Source organism: Balaenoptera ricei, chromosome 2 (assembly GCF_028023285.1).
Source record: "Balaenoptera ricei isolate mBalRic1 chromosome 2, mBalRic1.hap2, whole genome shotgun sequence".
In the NCBI taxonomy this organism is placed as follows: domain Eukaryota; kingdom Metazoa; phylum Chordata; class Mammalia; order Artiodactyla; family Balaenopteridae; genus Balaenoptera; species Balaenoptera ricei.
The window spans coordinates 119,246,054-119,268,472 of record NC_082640.1 but is presented as its reverse complement, the minus strand read 5'-3'; the positions used below and the strand labels follow the sequence as shown (position 1 = coordinate 119,268,472).

At 35.7% G+C, this 22,419-nt stretch overlaps 1 long non-coding RNA gene across 1 annotated transcript in view; it reads left to right on the top strand.

Annotated features, from left to right (window-relative positions):
• LOC132360570 (uncharacterized) overlaps window positions 1-21,927 on the top strand; it is a 128,224-nt gene extending 106,297 nt beyond the window's left edge. Inside the window, exons 3-4 of the long non-coding RNA XR_009501127.1 lie at window positions 15,232-15,380; window positions 21,762-21,927. This is a non-coding gene — a long non-coding RNA (uncharacterized LOC132360570). The remainder of the gene's footprint in view (window positions 1-15,231; window positions 15,381-21,761) is intronic.
• Window positions 21,928-22,419: the final 492 nt, after the last annotated feature.

Below are 22,419 nucleotides of genomic sequence, written 5' to 3'. Positions count from 1 at the left end.
GATGAAATATTGAGAAATGGTAATATCCTTTTAGCTAACTACAATTGACAAAATAGCTACTTTGATATTTTAGATCATAACAGTATGGCATTTTTAATCTTGCATTTAGAATCTAGCACCTCATTTAAAGCTAACCTCCTGATTACTTGTGATTTCTTTAGTATCTCAAGTGGCCAACTTCCATCTCCAGTGCCTACAATAAACTACTGAGGAGGAAATTTATTAGATCTGGTTGTCCAAATACTTGGAGAGTAGTTGTTTCTCTGGCCACCTGTATAAACAGCCACTCCTATAGGCTGTTCAAATAAGGGTCACAGAACATCCTGGGTTTGGAATGAAATCTCACAGTGGATTCATTCTAGTGCATACTGTGCATTCATTTTAGTGTGTTTTAGTACATTTGGATCTGTAGATGGCAAAACTATATTGCTGGGTAGCCCCTTGACCAATATGTTTTTCCATCTATTCAGTTGATACAAAGTTATTGGTTATCTATTGAAGGCAGATTAGTTTTCAAAAAATAGGATAAAATAAAATAAGGTAAATAGAAGCAAAACAAATTGTATTTAACTCCTTTCCATAACTTTGTATTTTTGAATTTATGTTCCTAAATTGGATGTGAAAGTAATACTATAAAATACTAGAAAAGGTTTCCCCAACTCAATTTTGTTTGGAGTGAAAAAGAGTCCAAGAATTTGAGCATCTTTTCATGTGTTTGTTGGCCATCTGTATGTCTTCTTTGGAGAAATGTCTGTTTAGGTATTCCACTCATTTTTTGATTGTGTTGTTTGTTTTTTTGATATTGAGCTGCATGAGCTGTTTGTATATTTTGGAGATTAATCCTTTGTCAGTTGCTTCGTTTGCAAATATTTTCTCCTACTCTGAGGGTTGTCTTTTCGTTTTGTTTATGGTTTCCTTTGCTGTGCAAAAGCTTTTAAGTTTAATTAGGTCCCATCTGTTTATTTTTATTTTTATTCTCATTCTAGGAGGTGGGTCAAAAAAGATCTTGCTGTGATTTATGTCAGAGAGTGTTCTGCCTATGTTTTCCTCTAAAAGATTTAGTGTCCGGTCTTACATTTAGGTCTCTAATCCATTTTGAGTTTATTTTTGTGTATGGTGTTAGGGAGTGTTTTAATTTCATTCTTTTACTTGTAGCTGTCCAGTTTTCCCAGCACCACTTCTTGAAGAGGCTGTCTTCTCTCCATTGTATATCCTTGCCTCCTTTGTCATAGATTAGTTGACCATAGGTGCGTGGGTTTATCTCTGGGCTTTCTATCCTGTACCACTGATCTATATTTCTGTTTTTATGCCAGTACCATACTGTCTTGATTACTGTAGCTTTGTAGTATAGTCTGAAGTCAGGGAACCTGATTCCTCCAGCTCCGTTTTTCTTTCTCAAGATTGCTTTGGCTATTCAGGGTCTTTTGTGTTTCCATACAAACTGTAAAATATTTTGTTTGAGTTCTGTGAAAAATGCCATTGGTAATTTGATAGGGATTGCATTGAATCTGTAGATTGCTTTGGGTAGTATAGTCATTTTCACAATATTGATTCTTCCAATCCAAGAACATGGTATATCTCTCCATCTGTTTGTGTTGTCTTTTATTTCTTTCATCAGTATCTTATAGTTTTCGGCAAATGCTCAACATCACTAATTATTAGAGAAATGCAAATCAAAACTACAATGAGGTATCACCTCACAGCGGTCAGAATGGACATCATCAAAATATCTACAAACAATAAATGCTGGAGAGGATGTGGAGAAAAGGGAACCCTCATGCGCTGTTGGTGGGAATGTAAATTGATACAGCCACTATGGAGAAGAGTATGGAGATTCCTTAAAAAACTAAAAATAGAACTACCATATGACCCAGCAATCCCACTACTGTGCATATACCCTGAGAAAACCATAATTCAAAAAGAGTCATGTACCACAATGTTCATTGCAGCCAGGACATGAAAGCAACCTAAATGTCCATCAACAGAGGAGTATGTAAAGAAGATGTAGTACACATATACAGTCGAATATTACTCAGCCATAAAAATGAACAAAATTGGGTCATCTGTAGACGTGGATGGACCTAGAGACTGTCACTCAGAGTGAAGTAAGTCAGAAAGAAAAAGAAATATTGTATATTAACGCATATACGTGGACTCTAGAAAAATGGTATAGAAGATCTTATTTGCAAAGCAGAAATAGAGACACAGATGTAGAGAACAAACATGGATACCAAGGGGCAAAGGGGGTTGGGAGGAATTGGGAGATTGGGATTGACATATATACACTGTTGATACTATGTATAAAATAGATAACAAATGAGAACATACTGTATAGCACAGGGAACTCTACTCAGTGTTCTGTGGTGACCTAAATGGGAAGGAAATCCAAAAAAGAGGGAATATATTTATAAGTTCAGCTGATTCACTTTGCTGTACAGTAGAAACTAACACAACATTGTAAAGCAACTATACTTCAATAAAAATTAAAAAAAAAAAAAGTCCAAGAATTTGAGAAGAATTTGGAGAAGGTCAGGATCAAAGGACAGATGGTAGTAATTACTCTTCCTAGTTCTGAAAATGAAGTTTATATGAGTGAAATAGGCTCCACGTCTTCCAAATTAGACTGGATCCTGGGTAAATATTAGCATGAGTGATATCTCCTGTGCAATTATATTTCTAATATAGACAGATAGATAACAGACAGATAGATATGGATACAGATATAGATGATATAGTAAATATCTACAGTTAAAACCTAGAAGGCTCTGCCTGATCCTAGAGATATGCATCCCTTAGGGCTTACCCCTTGTTAAGTCAGAGGCAGGTATTAGCAATATTTCCTCCTCCAAAAATACCCTGGTACTGTCCTTACCAGGCCCAGTAACATGAGTAAATAGTTCCTATGGCACTGAAGGTTACTCCTTCATTCTGGCATGGCCTCTCTCCTAAGTAGATTTCCTGTTATTTAGAATCATGTGCAGATGTACAACTAGGGGTGCTTTAAATGCACTTCATCTTCCAAAAACGAGGTTAAACCTGAGCGCAGTTACTCTCCCTTCTGAAATCCAAAGCCATAACAATTAACGTAACTATTAGGTACAATAGCACAGTAACATCATCCATACTCAACATGAGCCATATTATAAGCCTAACAAATAATGTGTACTCCTAAATCTTCGTGGCATATTATTCTATAATTTTACACACTGTTCAAACCACTCCAGTTTCTTAAAGTTACTTGTTTGAATTATAAAATCTTCCACTGATAATTTCTCAAAATTACCTTATAGTAAACACGAGAAGTAATTGGGAATTTTTCTGCCTAACATTATAGATAAGCAAACATACATCTATCTAAAAGCGCACTACCTTGTAATCAGGGGTCATTCTGAATTCCCCTTGTTGGTAGGTAAATTCATCTCTTGTCTAACGTTCAGAATTTCACCAGCTCTGTGCCCCTTCCTCCATTAAGTAACCCTTGCAAAATTTCCCTGTAGCCCTGGAGAAAAGCAATACCTTTTCACTATGATTCTCAAGTTTAAAATGTGTTTTGAAGAAAAGTTCATAGGAGGTAGCTGTTGTTTAATTGTCAAGTTGAAGAAATAAGGTGTCCTGTTGTGAAAAAGCCCATGTAATTTCCAGTGTTTACATGTCTTTTCAAATATCTATTCTACCCAATTTATCTACCCATTATTTTGGCTCTTGTCCTAGGTTTCCTCCATCACATATTCCTTCAGACCTGATGTGTCACTGGCTTACACAAAAATGCAAGGGAGACAAAGGCAGGGTGGATAAGACCAAGCTTTCAGAAGTACAAGCATTCCTAGGAGACCTTACTTTGATGTTTCAACAGTCTTCCCAAGAGAGAAAAATTACATATAAGGAGGCTAGAAAGAACAAAAAAATTAATGAAGTTTAAAAAAAAGGGGAGAGGGCTTCATACCAATACTCTACAAGTAATGCTTCAGGTAACAATGAATATTTTCCAAATATATATTATCATTACTTAAATCAAGAATAAAAATCTTACTAGATTCTATATCCAAGTTCAACTTAGAGATAAATTACTATACTTTTTATTCAACTTAAAGTATGTAATGATTGACTGTTACACGAGAGTAATTTTAGAGTAGAATGACATTTAAAAAAAATTCAAAGGACAAATCTAAATCTTATTCTATACTTTTGAAGATCCCAAACCAAAGATGTTCAGTTAAGATAATTTACTTTTGGGGATAGAAGCAAGATGGAGGAGTGGCAGGATGTGAGCTCACCTCTTCTTACGAGAACAGCAAAATCACAACTAACTTCTGAACAACCATGGACAAAAAATGCTGGAACCTACCAGAAAAGATACCCTACATCCAAAGACAAAGAAGAAGCCACAATGAGACAGTAGGAGGAGTGCAATCGCGATAAAATCAAATCCCATACCCGCCGGGTGGGCAACCCACAAACTGGAAAATAATTATACCACACAAGTTTTCCCAAAGGAGTGAAAGTTCTGATCTCTACTTCAGGCTCCCCAGCCTGGGGATCTGGAATTGGGAGGAAGAGCCCCCAGAGAATCCGGTTTTGAAGGCCAGTGGGGTTTGATCACAGGAATTCCACAGGACTGGAGGAAACAGAAACTTCACTCTTGGAGGGTACACACAAGGTCTTGTGTGTAACCAGGACTCAGGAAAAAAGCAGTGGTTTTATGAGAGACTGGGCCAGACCCACCTGCTAGTATTGGAGGGTGTCGTGCAGAGGCAGGGGGCAGCTGTGGCTCACTGCAGGGACAAAGAAACTGGCAGCGGTAGTTCTGGAGAGTACTCATTGACATGGGCCCTCCTGGAGGCCACCCTTTTCTCCCCAAGACCTGGCCCCACCCAACAGCCTGTAGGCTCCAGTGCTGGGATGCCTCAGGCCAAACAACCAGCAGGGCAGGAACACAGCCCCACCCATCAGCAGACAGGCCTGTTTAAAGTCTTCCTGAGCACGGCCTTGCCCACCAGAGGGACAAGACCCAGCTCCACCCACCAGTGGGCAGGAGCCAGTCCCTCCCACCAGGAAGCCTGCACAAGCCTCTTAGACAGCTTCATCCACCAGGGTGGCACACAGCAGAAGCAAGAAGCACCACAACCCTGCAGCCTGTGGAATGGAAACCACAATCACAGAAAGTAACACAAAATGGGATGGCAGAGGAATAGGTCCCTGATGAAGGAACAAGATAAAACCCCAGAAGAACAACTAAGTGAGGTGGAGATAGGCAATATACCCAATAAAGAATTCAGAGTAATGATAGTAAAGGTGATCCAAGATCTTGGAAAAACAATGGAGGCACAGATAGTGAAGATACAAGAAATGTTTAACAAAGACCTAGAAGAACTAAAGAACAAACAAACAGAGATGAGCAATACAATAACTGAAATGAAAAATATACTAGAAGGAATCAATAGCAGACTAACTGAGGCAGAAGAACAGGTAAGTGAGCTGGAAGACAGAATGGTGAAATCACTGCCACAGAACAGAATAAAGACAAAAGAATGAAAAGAAATGAGGACTGTCTAAGAGACCTCTGGGATAACATTAAATGCACCAACATTTGCATTATAGGGGCCCCAGAAGGAGAAGAGAAAGAGAAAGGACCTGAGAAAATATTTGAAGAAATAATAGCTGAAAAGTTCCCTAACATGGGAAAGGAAATAGTCACCCCAGTCCAGAAGTGCAGAGAGTCCCAGGCAGGATAAACCCAAGGAGAAACACGCCGAGACACATAGTAATCAAATTAACAGAAATTAAAGACAAAGACAAAATATTAAAAGCAACAAGGGAAAAGCAACAAATAACATACAAGGGAATTCCCATAAGGTTATCAGCTGATTTCTCAGCAGAAACTCTGCAGACCAGAAGGGAGTGGCAGGCTATATTTAAAGTGACAAAAGGAAAGAACCTACAACCAAGAATACTCTACCCAGCAAGGCTCTCATTCAGAGTCAATGGAGAAATCAAAAGCTTTACAGACAAGCAAAAGCTAAGAGAATTCAGCACCACCAGACCAGCTTTGCAATGAATGGTAAAGGAACTTCTCTAGGTGGAAAAGAAAACACCACAACTAGAAACAAGAATATTACGAATGGAAAAGCTCACCAGTAAAGGCAAACGTACAGTAAAAATAGGAAATCATCTGCACACAAATATGATATCAAAACCAGCAATTGTGAGAAGAGGAGAGCACAAATGCAGGATATTGGAAATGCATTTGAAATTAAAAGACCAGCAACTTAAAACAATCTTGTTTATATATAGACTGCTATATCAAAACCTCATGGTAACTGCAAACTGAAAATCTACATTAGATACACACACAAAAAAGAAAGAGGAATTCAAACACAACACTAAAATTAGTCATCAAATCACAAGAGAAGGGAACAAAAGAGGAAGGGAAGAAAAAATACCTATAAAAGCAAATCCAAAACAATTAACAAGACGGCAATAAGAGTGTACCTATTGATAATTACCTTAAACATAAATGGATTAAATGCTCCAACCAAAAGACATAGACTGGCTGAATGGATACAAAAACAAAACCCATATACATACTGTCTACAAGAGACCCAATTCAGAGCTAGGGACACATACAGACTGAAAGGGGTTGGAAAAAGGTATTCCATGCAAACGGAAATCAAAAGAAAGCTGGAGTAGAAATATTCGTATCAGACAAAATAGACTTTAAAATAAAGACTGTTACAAGAGACAAAGAAGGACACTACACAATGATCAAGGAATCAATTCAAGAAGATATAACAATTGTAAATATATGTGCATCCAACATAAGAGCACCTCAATATATAAGGTAAATACTAACAGCCATAAATAGTGGGGGACTTTAACACCCCACTTTCATCAATGGACAGATCATCCAGACAGAAAATCAATAAGGAAACACAGGCCTTAAATGACATATTAGACCAGATAGACTTAATTGATATTTATAGAGCATTCCATCCAAAAGCAGAAGAATATACATTCTTCTCAAGGGCACATGGAACATTCTCCAGGATCAATCACATGCTGGGCGACAAAGCGAGCCTCAGTAAATTTAAGAAAGTTGAAATCATATCAAGCATCTTTTCTGACCACAATGCTATGAGATTAGAAATCAACTACAAGAAAAAAAAACTGTAAAAAACATAAATACATGGAGGCTAAACAATATGCTACTAAACAACCAACAGATCACTGAAGAAATCAAAGAGGAAATCAAAAAATACCTAGAGACAAATGAAAACGAAAGCACAATGATCCAAAACCTATGGGACGCAGCAAAAGCAGTTCTAAGAAGGAAGTTTATAGCGATACAATCTTACCTCAGGAAACAAGAAAAATCTCAAATAAACAACCTAACCTTACACCTAAAGCAAGTAGAGAAAGAAGAACAAACAAAACCCAAAGTTAGCAGAAGGAGAGAAATCATGAAGATCAGAGCAGAAATAAATGAAATAGAGATGAAGAAAGCAATAGATCATTGAAACTAAAAGCTGGTTCTTTGAACAGATAAACAAAATTGACAAACCTTTAGCCAGATTCGTCAAGAAAAAATGGGGGATGGCTCAAATCAATAAAATTAGAAATGAAAAAGGAGAAGTTACAATGGACACTACAGAAATACAAAGGATCGTACAAGCACCTATACACCAATAACATGGAAAACCTAGAAGAAATGGACAAATTGTTAGAGAGATACTGTCTCCCAGGACTGAACCAGGAAGAAATAGAAAATATGACCAGACCAATCACAAGTTCTGAAATTGAAACTGTGATTTAAAAACTCCCAACAAACAAAAGTCCAGGACCAGATGGCTTCACAGTTGAATCCTATCAAACATTTACAGAAGAGTTAACACCTATCCTGAAACTATTCCAAAACATTGCAGAGGAAGGAACACTCCCAAACTCATTCAATGAGGCAACCATCACCCTGATACCAAAACCAGACTCTACTCAATACTCTATTTGGGGTTAACATATATACACTGCTATATTTAAAATAGATAACTGGGAATTTCCTGGCAGTCCAGTGGTTAGGACTCAGTTCTTCCACTGCAGTGGCCTGGGTTCAATCCCTGGTCAGGAAGATCCCATAAGCTATGTGGCACAGACAAAAAAAAAAAAAAAAAAAAAAAAAAAATAGATAACCAACCATAACCTACTGTGTAGCACAGGCAACTCTGCTCAATATTCTGTAATAATCTAAATGGGAAAAGAATTTGAAAAAGAATAGACACTTGTATATGTATAATTGAATCACTTTGCTGTACACCTGAAACTAAACAGCATTCTTAATCAATGATACTCCAATATAAAATAAAAGTTTTTTAAAAAGATAACTTTTGGAATAATAGAATATCAAACTTTTTATCAATAAAACTTTCTAAGTTACATATCACTATTGATAAAATTGTAATCAAACCTGTCATTATTTAAAATATCTTCCTACAGTCTATGCATTTCATAAATTCTCTGTGATGTTTCAAGACGGAGGCTAGTTGTTTTTAACTTATATAGCTCACATTTTTCAGTGATTATATTTTTAACACTTGTATCAAAATACAGAGGGCTTTTTCAATGCATGCATGCATGAGTCAAAATATATGATATTGGGAAGTATAAATCTTTGGTACATTAGGTGATGATGATGAATACCAGCTTATAAAAATTCACACTGCATTTTGTGTAACTATTTTATAGCTAGAAGCTTGAGAATTTAAGTACCTACACAGTGGGAGAGTACAAATGAACACCTACGCAGATGTCTGCTCTAAGAACAGAACAACCAACACGCTATATGATAGAGAGAAGCAAAGTGAAGTACCCATTATAAGTGGTGCTTAACTTTATTAAGCCAAGAGAACACTATTACTGAAAGCCTCTCTCTGACAAAGGCAAATTACTTTGTTGTAATCATGTTCATGAGCTGTCTTGTGGCTGCCAGTCAAGGCCTGCCATTCATCTAAATGAAGTGGTAGCCTTCAACATGTTAATTAGATGTTACAGCCTGATCAATATTGAAAAACTTTTATTAAGTTTCCACCATTTTCTTTGAAATCTTCTCACATTTTAAAAAAAATGTATTTTATTGACATATAATTGATTTACCATGTTGTGTTAATTTCTGCTGTACAGCAAAGTGATTGTTATATATATATACACATTCTTTTTCATATTCTTTTCCATTATGGTTTGTCACAGGATATTGAATATAGTTCCCTGTGCTATACAGTAGCACCTTGCTGTTTATCCATTCTATATATAATAGTTTGCATCTGCTAACCCCAAATCCCAATCCCTCCCTCCTCCACACCCCCTCCCCTGGCAACACAAGTCTGTTCTCTTTATCTGTGAGTCTGTTTCTGTTTCATAGTTAAGTTCATTTGTGTCATATTTTAGATTCCACATATAGGTGATATCATATGGTATTTGTCTTTCTCTTTCTGACTTATTTCAGAAATAAGTATGACCATCTCTAGGTCCATCCATGTCACTGCAAATGGCATTATTTCGTTTTTTTTTATGGCTGAGTGGTATTCCATTTTATATATATACCACATCTTCTTTATCCAGTTATCTGTCGATGTCTTCACACATTTTTATAAACAATAGCCATAGAATTGTGACGATGTCAAAAGGTCAGCCTGCTCCACAAACTCCTTTGAAATCTGGAACTGTGTAGTCACATATGTGTAAATGAAAATCTGGTGATTACCTCATTGGGACATATTTCTAAAATATCATTGAAAAACAAATTTGTCCCTTACATCACAGAAATCTATTTCCTGAGAGTATCTTCTCTTTTAACTGAAAACATTATGTAATATTGGCCATATATTTAGGTAGAATAAATCCTATTTGTGATATTCTGATAGGACCAGGCCTAGCTCTAATGCTTCATCCTCCTACACAACTAAAATTCTTCAATTTGAAATTCATTCCTGGACTTAGGTCTCAGATATACAGCCATCTTGGGAGAGGTGACAGGTTAGGCTGCTTTGCCGTCATTTTTTAGTGTGAATGAGTTTATCAGATCTTTCTTTGCCAGCACTTTAGACAGGACCCCAGAGAAGGTGGGTTGAGAGAAAGTATCACTACTTCAGAGAAGTATAAAACAGACCAGGAGGGGAAGGCTAAAGGTTCCAAAACAAAGACAGAATAATGTAAACTTCTGCCTCAATTTTCTGTCATTTTGGTACTGTACAACAGCATCTTTAGTGAGAAAGTATGACAGAACCTGTTATTGACAGATTATTTTACTATAATCCACATTACCTAAACACAAACTACTGATATTATATGTCTTCTACTCTTGGGGATATGCGGGAGTTTTTTAAAAATCTCAGTAAATGACTTATGGAAAAGGGGAAAAATTCATATATAATATCTCTTTTCTTCTCTTTGTTGGATTGACCTTCAGGTAGGTGCTTTGGAAATGACTAAGAATTAAGTAGTGTTGTTCCCAAAAGAAAAACTGAGGAGTAGCAATTGCCTTTTTGAGTTCCCAGGAACTATCGTATGAAGTCTTAATCAGGTCGTTGGTGACTTTTTCTATCCACTTATTCTTAAGCATAGAGAATTTTAAGTTCACATTAAAATATGCATTACTGTTTATACTTAGCTTGGCCACAGCCAAGCTTTTTAAAAGGGTAGTTGATTCTCATTTTCTAAACTTTTCTACTTCCTATCTTTTTAACTTATTATGTTCTGATTTCTTTCCCCACCACTTTCCCCAACCACTGAAACTGCTCTCTGGAGTGTCACTGTTGACTTCTAACATGACTAATTCACTAGATGATTTCCAGGATCCTCTTTGTACCATTTGATGCTATTGGTCCGTCCCTCTTTGATATTCCCTTTTTCTGTCAGTTCTGTGACTCTCTCATCCCATTTTTCTCTTAGTATTTTGCCACTTAAATGCTAAACCTCAGTCTCCATTATGGGCTCCTCTTCCTCATTATACACAGGTATACCTCAGGATCCCATCTTCCATTGTTCTCAGTCTATATACATCTCTGGAAGATCACACTCACTTCTAAGATTCACCTACCATTGCTGCTGATCTTTCCTAACAATCAGGGAAATGAAGTCTGCAGGGTCAGCCCTCCTAAGTCTAGAGGTGAAGACTGTCTAGTGAATGGAATTGGAGGCAATGGAAAATAACACCATATCATCTCTATATCCTATGGAAAGCCATACTACAGCCCATGTCTCCTCTCACTGGCTACCTGCCAGGCATTGTAAGAAAAAGTGTACATGGAAGGTTATATAAAATAAATCAAAAGGCCATGATATTCTACTTGTCTAGCATAAATCTACTCTTGGGAGTGATTGAATAACCATTTGCTAATTGTTTGGGTCTACTAAATAGGTCATAGGAAGTTCATCTGGTCTAGCAACTTCCTAGTATTACTCAAGAATTAAAAAACAACAACAACAACAACAAAAAGACAAGAACAGATGCTGTTGTAGAGGTCATGCCAAGAAAATGTGAAGCTTTGAAGCTTTTCATTTCCTTGTAACTACCACCATTACCTCTTCAAATTTCAAATTGAATGTTTGTCAGTATTAAGTCAAAGAGACAAGCTGTTCATGCTACAAATTCATCATATTCTCTAAGTGTACATGACAAATGCATCTTAGACTGTTCTTTTTAGGGTAAAACCTTTAGGCAATTAGCTGGAAAGATATTGCTATTTTATTAGTAAGTGTAGGGAACCCCTGCTTATGGAATTCATAGAATGTGGCCACTCAGATTGTGTCCTGTAGTGATCTATGGGTCATTGCAGCGCTGTGGATCAATATGACTGTTACATGTTTTTCCTGAGAGTGGGCGTCCCAAGGGGACAGTTAATTTAGGAAAGGAAATGATAGGAGATGAAAATATGTACTTTCCCGAGGGGCCTAGAAATAAAGAAAACAAGTAGTAACACTTCTTATTTTAAAATATCAGAATGTAATAGATAGCCTATCTCAGAAGACTGTACTCTACTCCTTAAACTTTCTCAAATGTCCCCTTATTCCTAGCCAGGCTGTCTATGAGGTGTGCCTCCAGCATGTTATCTGTGTAATACTTGGTACTGCTATGTATCTGTGACTACTTGGACCAGACATGCTCAGACAGTCTGCAGAGATTAAACAATTAAAATAGAAAAGAAAAAAAAAAAAAAAAAAAAAAAGAGAGACAAACAGGAGGTAGAGAGAGTGTGTCCTAATGGCCTTCCTGTTGATTGTCCAGGTCTTCTGTAATGCCTAGATGTCCTCCCTCCCATGTGTTCTTTAAAGATAACATTGCATCCTTTCAATAAAAGCCCCATTTTGTACGAACTAATTTGACTTGGAATGTATATTTGTGTTTGTTGCCTACTATCTGCCTGCCAAAAACCCCATTATATTTGGGAGCAGCGTGCTCGTTCCTTTAGAAATCATTCCTTTTCTCTGCTTCTTAGTCTTACTCTACTCATCTAGTTTCTGTGGAAGGTGCTATATTTTTATATTCAATGACCTATGCAATGATCATAGTTGACTACGCCAGAGGTTGGCCACCTGCCCAGGTCTAGACCCATCACAGCTTTTCCCTGGTATTTCTGAATCTGGAAGCAGGAAGAACATTAGACCACTCTCTCCCCACCGGCAAATTTTCCAAACACAAAACGCATTAAATGTAAGCATTTTTTTTCCCCACTGATGCAAGTGTGCAGTGACTCTGCAGCCACCACAGGATGCACAATAAGGAGTAAATACTGAAGATATTCATGTTGTCACTTCTAGCTGATCCTTAGACTAGCTGCATCTTTGACCTTTTTGCCCTTTTTATGTTTAAACCTTTCTTAGATTTTCTGAGTCAGTAATTCTCATATATACGTAAGCTTGTTTAAACTGAGTTTTGATTAGGGTTGCCAGAGTTAGTAAATAAAAATACAGGATGCCCAGTTACATTTGACTATCACATAGATAAAGATATTGCAATATCTGGGATATGCTTACACTAAAAATGTATTCGTTGTTTATCTGATATTCAAGTGTAACTGGATATCCTGTATTTTATCTGGAACCATAGCTTTGATCACTTGCAACCACACTAATTCAGTTGCTTTTGGGGACTTGTAACCAAAGAGTCCTATTTAATAGAGCACTTTAGCTATCCATTCCTATTTCAAGCAAACAAAGAACACAGGACATATATTTTGGACTTTCTAGGAAAATTTGTGTAACCTAAATATCATTCCACAGCTCTGATTTGCCCTATACAACTTTTGGAAGTATCTCTCTACAGAGTATAAGTGTTAACTTTGAAGCAGAGCATTTAAGTGACCCAGGAGCCTTTATGTGTATTTGAAGTCAAGGCTCTGAGAAATGGATTTAATGTCCTCTCCAAGCTGGAATCCAGGAACCCTTGAGTGTCACAGCCGGATGAGTGCTCCTGAACAAATCACTTCATCTCCCTTCTGTCTCCTTATCTTTAAACTGTAGGCACTATTTCTTTCCAGCCTTCCAGAAGTGTCACAGTGATTAACATTTATGGACTGCTTTGAAGATGAAAATTCCCTGTCTTGTTAAGCATTAGCAAGATGGCAAATAATACATAATTATGGTGTGTACCTGCAATAATGTAAGAGCACTTATGTTTTCACAGTTTTAATAATAATTTTCATAAAAGAAAAGCATGGGGCTCAGTTCTCACTTTAATTTGATAAAATGCTTTGCTGTGGTATCATAGCCATAGGAAAGGTTATTTGAAAAAAAAGAAGTGAAAAACTAAATGTAAATATTTTCCAATATTTAGGCTGCCAGCAATTTTTCTTCATAAAAATCTCATTGTTCTTAATCACAAATGGCCAAATGTTTTCTTTTCAAATGAGGTCTACCATTAAGATTGCTTTTGAAAGCATGCATTAAGACAGAGGGATGGGAAGTTGCTATAATTTTCAGTTCATGTTACTTCTTGAGTACTGTCACTTCTCTATATAAAGCTATAGAAAGTGAACATTAGCCCTTTAAAGGAGTCATATTTCAAGGATCAGGTGGGAAAGACAGAAGTGTTGGATGCACCTCACTGCCCTGCTGTTCATCCCCAACACTTTGCACAATGTGAGAATGTTTAATAATTCCAACCCAACCTACAGATAAGAATCTCTGGTGTCACATCACAACTGACAGTGCTGGTGTGAGATTTGCAGTAAAACAATATTCCAGCTGTAGCTTTCATTTACAGAAATAAAACAGCAGAAGAGGAGGGAAAAAGGCCAGGGGAAGATAAACACTTTCATCTTAGAACAGTGCTGACATTAAATTATAATAGCTATACTCAAACAAGGAGAAAAAAATCCAACCTCAGGACCTAAAACTGACATGTATTATATCATTTGAAATCTATTGCTCTATCTGTATTTTAAGTTAGCCAGTTAATGTTTAGTTATCCAGAGAGTTCACCAAATATAAATAAGCTCTTTCCCAAATAAAGTCTATGGCAACTGTGAGACAGGCGGCCTTATTTTTCTCCCATTAATCACTAGAAACTTCACACGGCGTGAAAGTCTCAAGGGATATTTCTGGCTGGGAAAAAGATCCTCCCTCCTCAGTTCTAATCAGTCCATCCCATCTGTAATGGCTTTAGAAAATTGTTAATGACATAAAGTGACAGTCGAAGGGCTTTTTGGTCTGTCAGTGTAGGGTTACTATGAGCTCTCTGACAAACTACTACATGCAGCCCTCAAAGCTGCTGGAAAATGATCTGGATTACGAAGGAATAAATTTGATATGTTAGCAATCACAAGCGGGAACTGAAAAGAAAGGTTTCCTTAATACGGTTCTTTCAGGCTATAATGGGAAATACGAAGATAAATCTGGCTCAGAGACAAACCCACATAAGACTGCCTTGAGCACTCAGAATATAGATCTCCGTTATGCGATGTGTAAAACACACAATGGCCGGAATAAGGAGCTAAGTATATAAGTGCAAACAAACCCGTTTTTATAGTTAGCGTGGCATTTTGAATGGAGCTTTAAGCCTAAAGGACACTCTCCTACTTGCAGATGAAGATGGGAAATGTAACAGTAAGTACTGTGTTTTTATAGAAGTCTAATAAGAAAATGTTCTGGAAAATTATGAACATAAATCAAATTAAACCTGAATTTTTCCCCATAAAAATTGGAAAACCTTGCTTTCCCTAATCTAAAATACTGTTTTTCTTCCAGTTCCATTATCTTGCTTTTGAATCATGGAAAGTGAACAACTGTGGGACAGGCGGCCTTATTTACATAGAGAAGTGTTCGATTCTGAACAGTGATGTGAGAATGACTACAATTTGAAATATCTGTTAAATACAGCAACATGACATCACAAGGTATAATCTCATTCCTTGCATTATATAAAAGTTCTGCACAGAATTGATAAATAAATGCATATCTGGGAATTTGAACCAGTTAAAAATAGGCAGATAATAGATATGGAAATGGAAATTTGGAGAATTTTTTAAAGGCTAATTTTATTCTAATGCAGTGAAACATTTTCTTTCATGTATTTTTTTTCCCAATTTCTAGAGCATTCACCTCATTATATTGTCACAAAAAGTGACAATATAAACAGTTTCCCACACATCTCCTGTAGGTTGTGCTAAGGGCTATAAAAATATTATATTCTGACAATTTCACAGATCTTGCACGATTAGGTCAAAAGATTTTTACTTAGTAGAGAAATTTGTACAGAGAACGGCTAGATGATATTTTCCCCAAATCCTAACATGTTCAGTAAGACACCAGAAAGGGAATTTTATCTCAATATAGAATAGTGTCGTATTAGTGAAAGAAAATTTGGAGAACTTTAAAAGCAGGATAATTTCTATTAATATAAGATAATTTAACAAGGGCTCTACTTGGAGAACTCCATTTTAACCAGATAGTTTCAAAAGGTAGCTTCCAGCGCTATGATTCTACCATTAGTGACAATTTCTCTTAGGTGAGTATCTTCTGGTAAGGATAGACAACCAGCTAATATGCCCTGAACTAGGCTAGAGCTATGCCTTGAAAACAGGAATGGAATGAAGAGAGAACAAGAATAATTTTTCAGTGAATAATTTTTATTGAACTAGGTAGTGGAATTTCAACTGATTTCCTTTCCATCGTTAAATGCTGCACATTCTCTCTGAGAATTGTAGCTAGAACTGGAAAATCACTGGCACACTGAGAGAAGATCATCCCATTTGGCTTTGGAACAGGTCATAGGCTTTGGAGATCTACACTAATCCTTTCAGACTAGTAGGGGCCATCTCATAAATATCTATTTCACTGCTCTAAAATGATTAAATGACATCATGATGACCTAGTTTAAGGAAAATGTTACATGAGGGCCCTAAATGGCACCCTGGTGGCCTGAAAGAGTTAATGCAGTTTTCTTAAGTGGCCAATTCAATGTTAGTCTGCAATGTACAGAGCAGGGAATATGTCCCAATAACTCACTGATAGCTTCATCTAATATAAGTATATTAAGTTGAGAGAAGTCATTTGAAGGAGTCTCTAAGAGAGCACGTGGCAATTCTGATTAATTCAGCAGCTCTGCAAAGGAAGGAAAAATGGAGCCTATGGAAATTCAATAATCCTATAGAGAAACATTCCTCTTAAAGAATGTTCCTTTTAAAGAATATCTCAAGAGATCACAATGTGTAACAGATATTGCATTCTTTCAAAATACAACTGAAGTTTGTGTGTAACACACCCTGGGAGCAAATAACATTTATGTTTTTAGAGTGGGAACCAAGAAGAATGTTTTTCTAATTTTTCAATGTATTCAATATCATGAAACTATAATACATCAGAACAGTAGATAGCAGTTAGAAACTAATCTCTTCTTATATTACATGAGTGGACTTAACGACAAAAGTAGTCGAAAACCATGTATGGGGTTTAATATTATTAGTTCAAATTCTATGATCAAGTTGGGTGTAGGAAAATGTGAGAAAATATAAGAAAAATAGCAGAGAAACTGAGGAGATAATTTTGAGAGTAAAAGTAGTGAACACATTTTAGTATGAAAAAATAATTTGATTAAAGGAATCCATTAATAGAAGCATAGAAACATGGAACACTAATCACCAGTCCTTTATTCACCTTAAAACTATCGCACATAAGCATATATATGAAAATATGTATGTATATATGTAAATAAAGTCCAGAAACAGCATAAGTAGTAACATATTTCAATACATATAATAAAAATTTATTATATGAAAAAGGAAAACTTTCAAATCTATGGGCAAGAGAAGAATTTTGGGAGTCAGTACAATGCACTTGTGAAGAGAATGGATTCTTGGGTCATAACTCTTGGTTCTAATTCCAGCTATGTTTAATAGCTGTATTACCTTGAGCAAATCTTAACTGTTCTTCAGCTCCCTTATATGAAAGTTAAGGGGAGTATAACACTTACCTACCTTGTTGGGTTATGAGAATTAACAGAGATAATAAATGTAAAGCATCTGGCAGAGTGTCTGGCTCATAGTAAACCACAATAAATGCTAATCCTTATTATTATTCAATAAATGGCTAACCACTTAGAAAACAACAGTTTCCCTCTCATATGTTATGTCAAAAATAAAATCAGGTGGATTAAATAGTTAAATGTTTAAAAAAACTGTAAGAATAGAAAAGAAGATCTATCTGAATATTTATAATAATCTTGTATTGAAAGCAAGAAATGCAAAGCCATAGACCTATGGAAGACTGCTGAAATTTTAAACTTCTGATAGAAAAAAGATGTTTATAAACATAAAAGACACATGGCAGAATAGAAAAATATTTACAGTGTGTAATACAAAGGGTTATCATAATTTATATTGAGAGCCTTCTGACCATCAATTTTTCTAAAAACTAATATTATATCAAGCAGGTAATGAACACAAAGAGATGGTATATATTTGTAACTTCACTGCTCTTTCTAGCCTCAGAGCCTTCTCAGTCTTTATCTTCTGTAACTTTTTCTCCACATGAAGGAAACAGAGTAAATGTTACCTCAGCCTTTTCTGATCAGTCTAATTTATGTCTCCCTAAATTTCTTTCTCCTGGCATTTTTTTCTGTCATAGCTGTTGTTCTTTATTATATATTTATGTGTGTTGATTTTTTCCCTTTTTCCCTCACTACACAATAAGCTCATGGGGCCAGGTCGTACACTGTTTGCCACTCTATAGGAAGCCCTTAGCATATAGCAGGCATTTGAAGTAATGAAAGTGAATATCATAACAGGTCTTGTACCCCATGTTAAGACATTTAGCCTTTATAGCTAAGACAGTCATAGAAGAATTTTAAGCAGGATAAATCTTTCTTGGGCTTTGGTGAAGGTTGGGTAAAGAATGAACTGGAAGGGAGCATGCCTGGAGACCAGGTCACTGTTTAGAAAAGGAATTGAAAAAATCCAAGAAATTTGAAGCTCTAAACTAAGGAAGTTTAATGGAAATAGAACAGGAAAGTTTCCAATGATATTTAAAATTAGACTATTTTAACTGAAGCAGAGTGTATATACAGGGAAATAATGAGAATGAAATTTGATTCTGGATTTTAGAGCAGATTGTAAACCTCTAAAGCTATATTAAGACATTTGTAATTCTTCAAGTAGTATAAAGCCAATGAGGAATTTTGGAAATAGGATTTTGTTTGGTTTTTCTTTTTGCTTGTTTGCATCTTTTACAAAAAATGTTTATTTATTTATTTATTTGCCTTCACCGGGTCTTAGTTGTGGCATGCGGGATCTTTTTTAAGTTGTGTCATGCGAACTCTTAGTTGCGGCATGCAGGATCTAGTTCTCTGACCAGGGATCGAACCCAGGTCCCCTGCATTGGGAGCGCAGAGTCTTAGCCACTGGACCACCAGGGAGGTCCCTGTTTGCATCTTTTAAACCATCTTAATTAGCAGGATTAAGTTATTGGGACATATGGACTAGACTTCTAGGACCACAGAAAAGTTGAATTTACAGTTTTATGAATCAATACTCTCTAACTCAGCTATAAATCTTTAGGTCCAACACCATCTCAATGAAGAATTTCTGGGATTCTGATAAATAAACTTCCTTTTATCATTATTGCCATCACCACCATCACTACTACAACCAATGATAATGGTGGCACTAACAGCAACGACATCAACAAACGTTTATTGAATAATTACTATGTATAAGGCGCTGCAGTTTGTGCTTAAGTACATAGAAATCTGACCTAGTCCCTGCTATCAAAGAGGTAGAGTAAGTTCATTAAAATACACTAGCTATGAAGAGTAGCATGTGATAAAATGAGTTATAGGAAAGTAATTGCTACTGAAGTTCAAATAAGAAAGAGTTGACCATAGTTGAAAAGTCTTCGGGAAAAGCGACATGGAGGAGATGAGACTTGAATAGGCATTTGAGGAATAAATAAGATAAATATAGAGGAAGGGCAACTACTCAGACAGGGAGCATGGCAAGAGCAAAGGTGGAGGTGGAGCTCCCACATCTTTTTTAAGGACAAGTAGACAAGTGGACAAATAGACTGCTTTGACTAAAGCATTGGGTTCACAAAGAGAAATAAAGGAAGTGGTCAAAGAGTTGAATGGAAACAGATTGTAAGTTATCCTTGATGTCAAACTAAGTTTATTTTGAATAAACTTATGATCGTTTATTTTGAGGAAAGTGAGGAATCACTTATAAGTTTTGTGCAAAGTAGCTACTGGTGGAAAGTTGTGTGTGAAAGTTTTAAGATGAATCTAAATGAGTATGTTCTGGGTAAAAGTTCAGGTTGGTAAGACTAGTTACTGTGGCAATCTTTTAGGAAAGCAAAACAAGAACCTGATGTGAGAAAGAGAAAATAATAGAAGATTTTTTCTTACCTTTTATTACAAAAATTTTCAAAATAAAAAAAAGTAGAATAATATAATGAACCCCCAAATATTTACCACCCAGCCTCAAAAATTATTAATTTATGACCAATCTTATCTCTATTCCTACCTACCTAATGTGACTACAGGTTTTATGACTATAAATTTCTAAATGATAAGATGAGGACTCATTAAAAAACATAACCATAATACCTAAAAAATTTTATCATACCTGAAAAATTAACTATTTCTGAACAATCCTAAACATGTAGTCAGTGTTCAAATTTCCCTTTTTTATTTGAAATTTTTTTGTAATTCATTTCTTTGAATCACTATTCAAATAAGGTCCATTTATTGTAATTGGTTGATGATGTTTCATAAATATTTTTAATCTTTAGTTTTATCTTCTATTTTTTTAATTTATCTTGAAATTTATTTATTAAAGACGCAGACAATATTTGCTGATTACACACTCACGGTAATATTTACAATGATCGTCCATCTCCTATATTTCCCAGAAAATGGTTGTTATATTTAAAAGCTTGATCAGATTTAGGTCTTTTTTTTTTTGGTGGAGGTGAGGGCAAGAATTTTTTATAGGTTGTGCTGTGTAGTATCAAGGGGCACATAATATTTGTCTCTTTTTTTCGTGTGTTATAGCAACTATTAAAAAGTGATGATATTCTAATTCCATCATTCATTTTAATTTATTAATTGAAATATTATAAATACAAACATCAATAATTTGATTACCTTGACTCATAGTTTATATAGGAAATGCAGGATAAGTATCTATTGCTCTTTATGTACTAGTTCTCAAAAAAATGAACTGGTTTTCTAGCCTTCTCCAAAGTTACCAATGATTTTCTTTATTTTAAAAGAATTATTATGAACTCATGCATTAAGGTACGTTTGATGTATTTCAATCTACTGCAGTTATCCTTATTGATGTTCAAATTGTCCTATCTTTGCCCCATAGGAAACCTTTTTAAATTGACTTCTGAATCTTTTTGATACAACCCTAGTAGCCTTTGAGAGCTTTCTTTCCTGTATGACAAGATGTCCCAGGATCATCTTTTTTTAAGTTTTCTACTCAGCAGTCAGAATCAACCATTCTCCAAGGATACTTTATTACTGTGAAATGGTATTTAGAGACCGCAAATGAATTCTAGGTGTGCTCGTTGCTATAGAGTTAGTCATTGTTTTTATGTTTCTAGAGGCCAAGGCCAAGAAATGTGTACTTTTTAAAGATAAAGCTTATTGTTAGTTCATATTATTTATATTTATTATGAGTTCCAATTCAAATTCAGGAGTATATGGTTTTTACCTAAATGTATTGATCTTACATTTGTTTCCTGTTTGTTTCTCTTATGCTAACACTCCTTGTTTTTAATGATACTCATATAAATCCTTTATCTGTCTTTTCCCTTGCTACAAAGACAACAGTCTCATAGTAGCAATACAGTACTGCTACCTACAATACAAATCCTCAGACTGTACAGTTATTTTTTCAAGTTTCATTTTTTTGGACCTATGAATATATCCAGCTAAGGATACACAGTCAAATTCTTGTGTTTTAAAGTCACTGTAAACATTTTCACCTTTTATGTTATGTTACTAATCTTTTCATGCGTGGATTCCATACTGGTTAATTACGGAAGCTTTGTAATATGTACCAACAACTTCTAGGGATAAATTTTTCTCATTCTTCTCTTTTTCAGAGTTATCTTTTATTTTAGGGTTATTACTACTTCTTTTTCCAACTAAACTCTGTTTAGCTTTAGGAAAAAGAAAACCTAATGATATTTTTATTGTGTTAACATAGTTATGATGTTAAGTCTTCCCACCCAAGAATATATGTCTATTTGTTCACTTCTACTTTTGTGTCTTTCAGGATTGCTTTGGGATCTTCTGCATATGAGAGAGATTAAAAAGATGAAACAGTAGGACTGGAATATGAGGGGAGAAATAGAGAAAAACCTGGTTTCCAGCCTCTTTTATGGGAGAATGATTTATATGTTTGCTTGACAGAAATGGGATTATTTTAAGAGATTAACACAGGAAATAATGGTGAGTTTTTATTTTAGTACCAGACCTGAGTTCTATCTAAGCTTCAATCACAACTAAACATATCAGTCAAATTTATATAGAAATAAATGTTATTAAAATAAATTAGGAATAATCCCTGAGAGAGTAAATCACACGAGATAATTATTCACTGTACTTAGTCACATGATATGAAACAATGTTCCTTTTAGAGCGTGTGCAGTTTCATGCAAATTGTAGAGGTGTTCCTCCACCACCTTTTCACATGCTTCTCACTTCGTAGCGCTCTCCTTGCAACTGCTCTACCCCTCCTGCCACCACCTCATTCTGGATTGAATATCCACATCATGCCATAGTTCTTCAAACAGCTCCTATATCAGAAATCAGGGTCCTGTACTGGACTCTTCCTTCCCTCTCCCATCTCCCTCTGTCTACTGTCTACTAAATCCTGTTGAGTCTACTCCTAAAGAAGCTGAAAAAGAAGGTTGAGTCTACCTCTTAAAAAG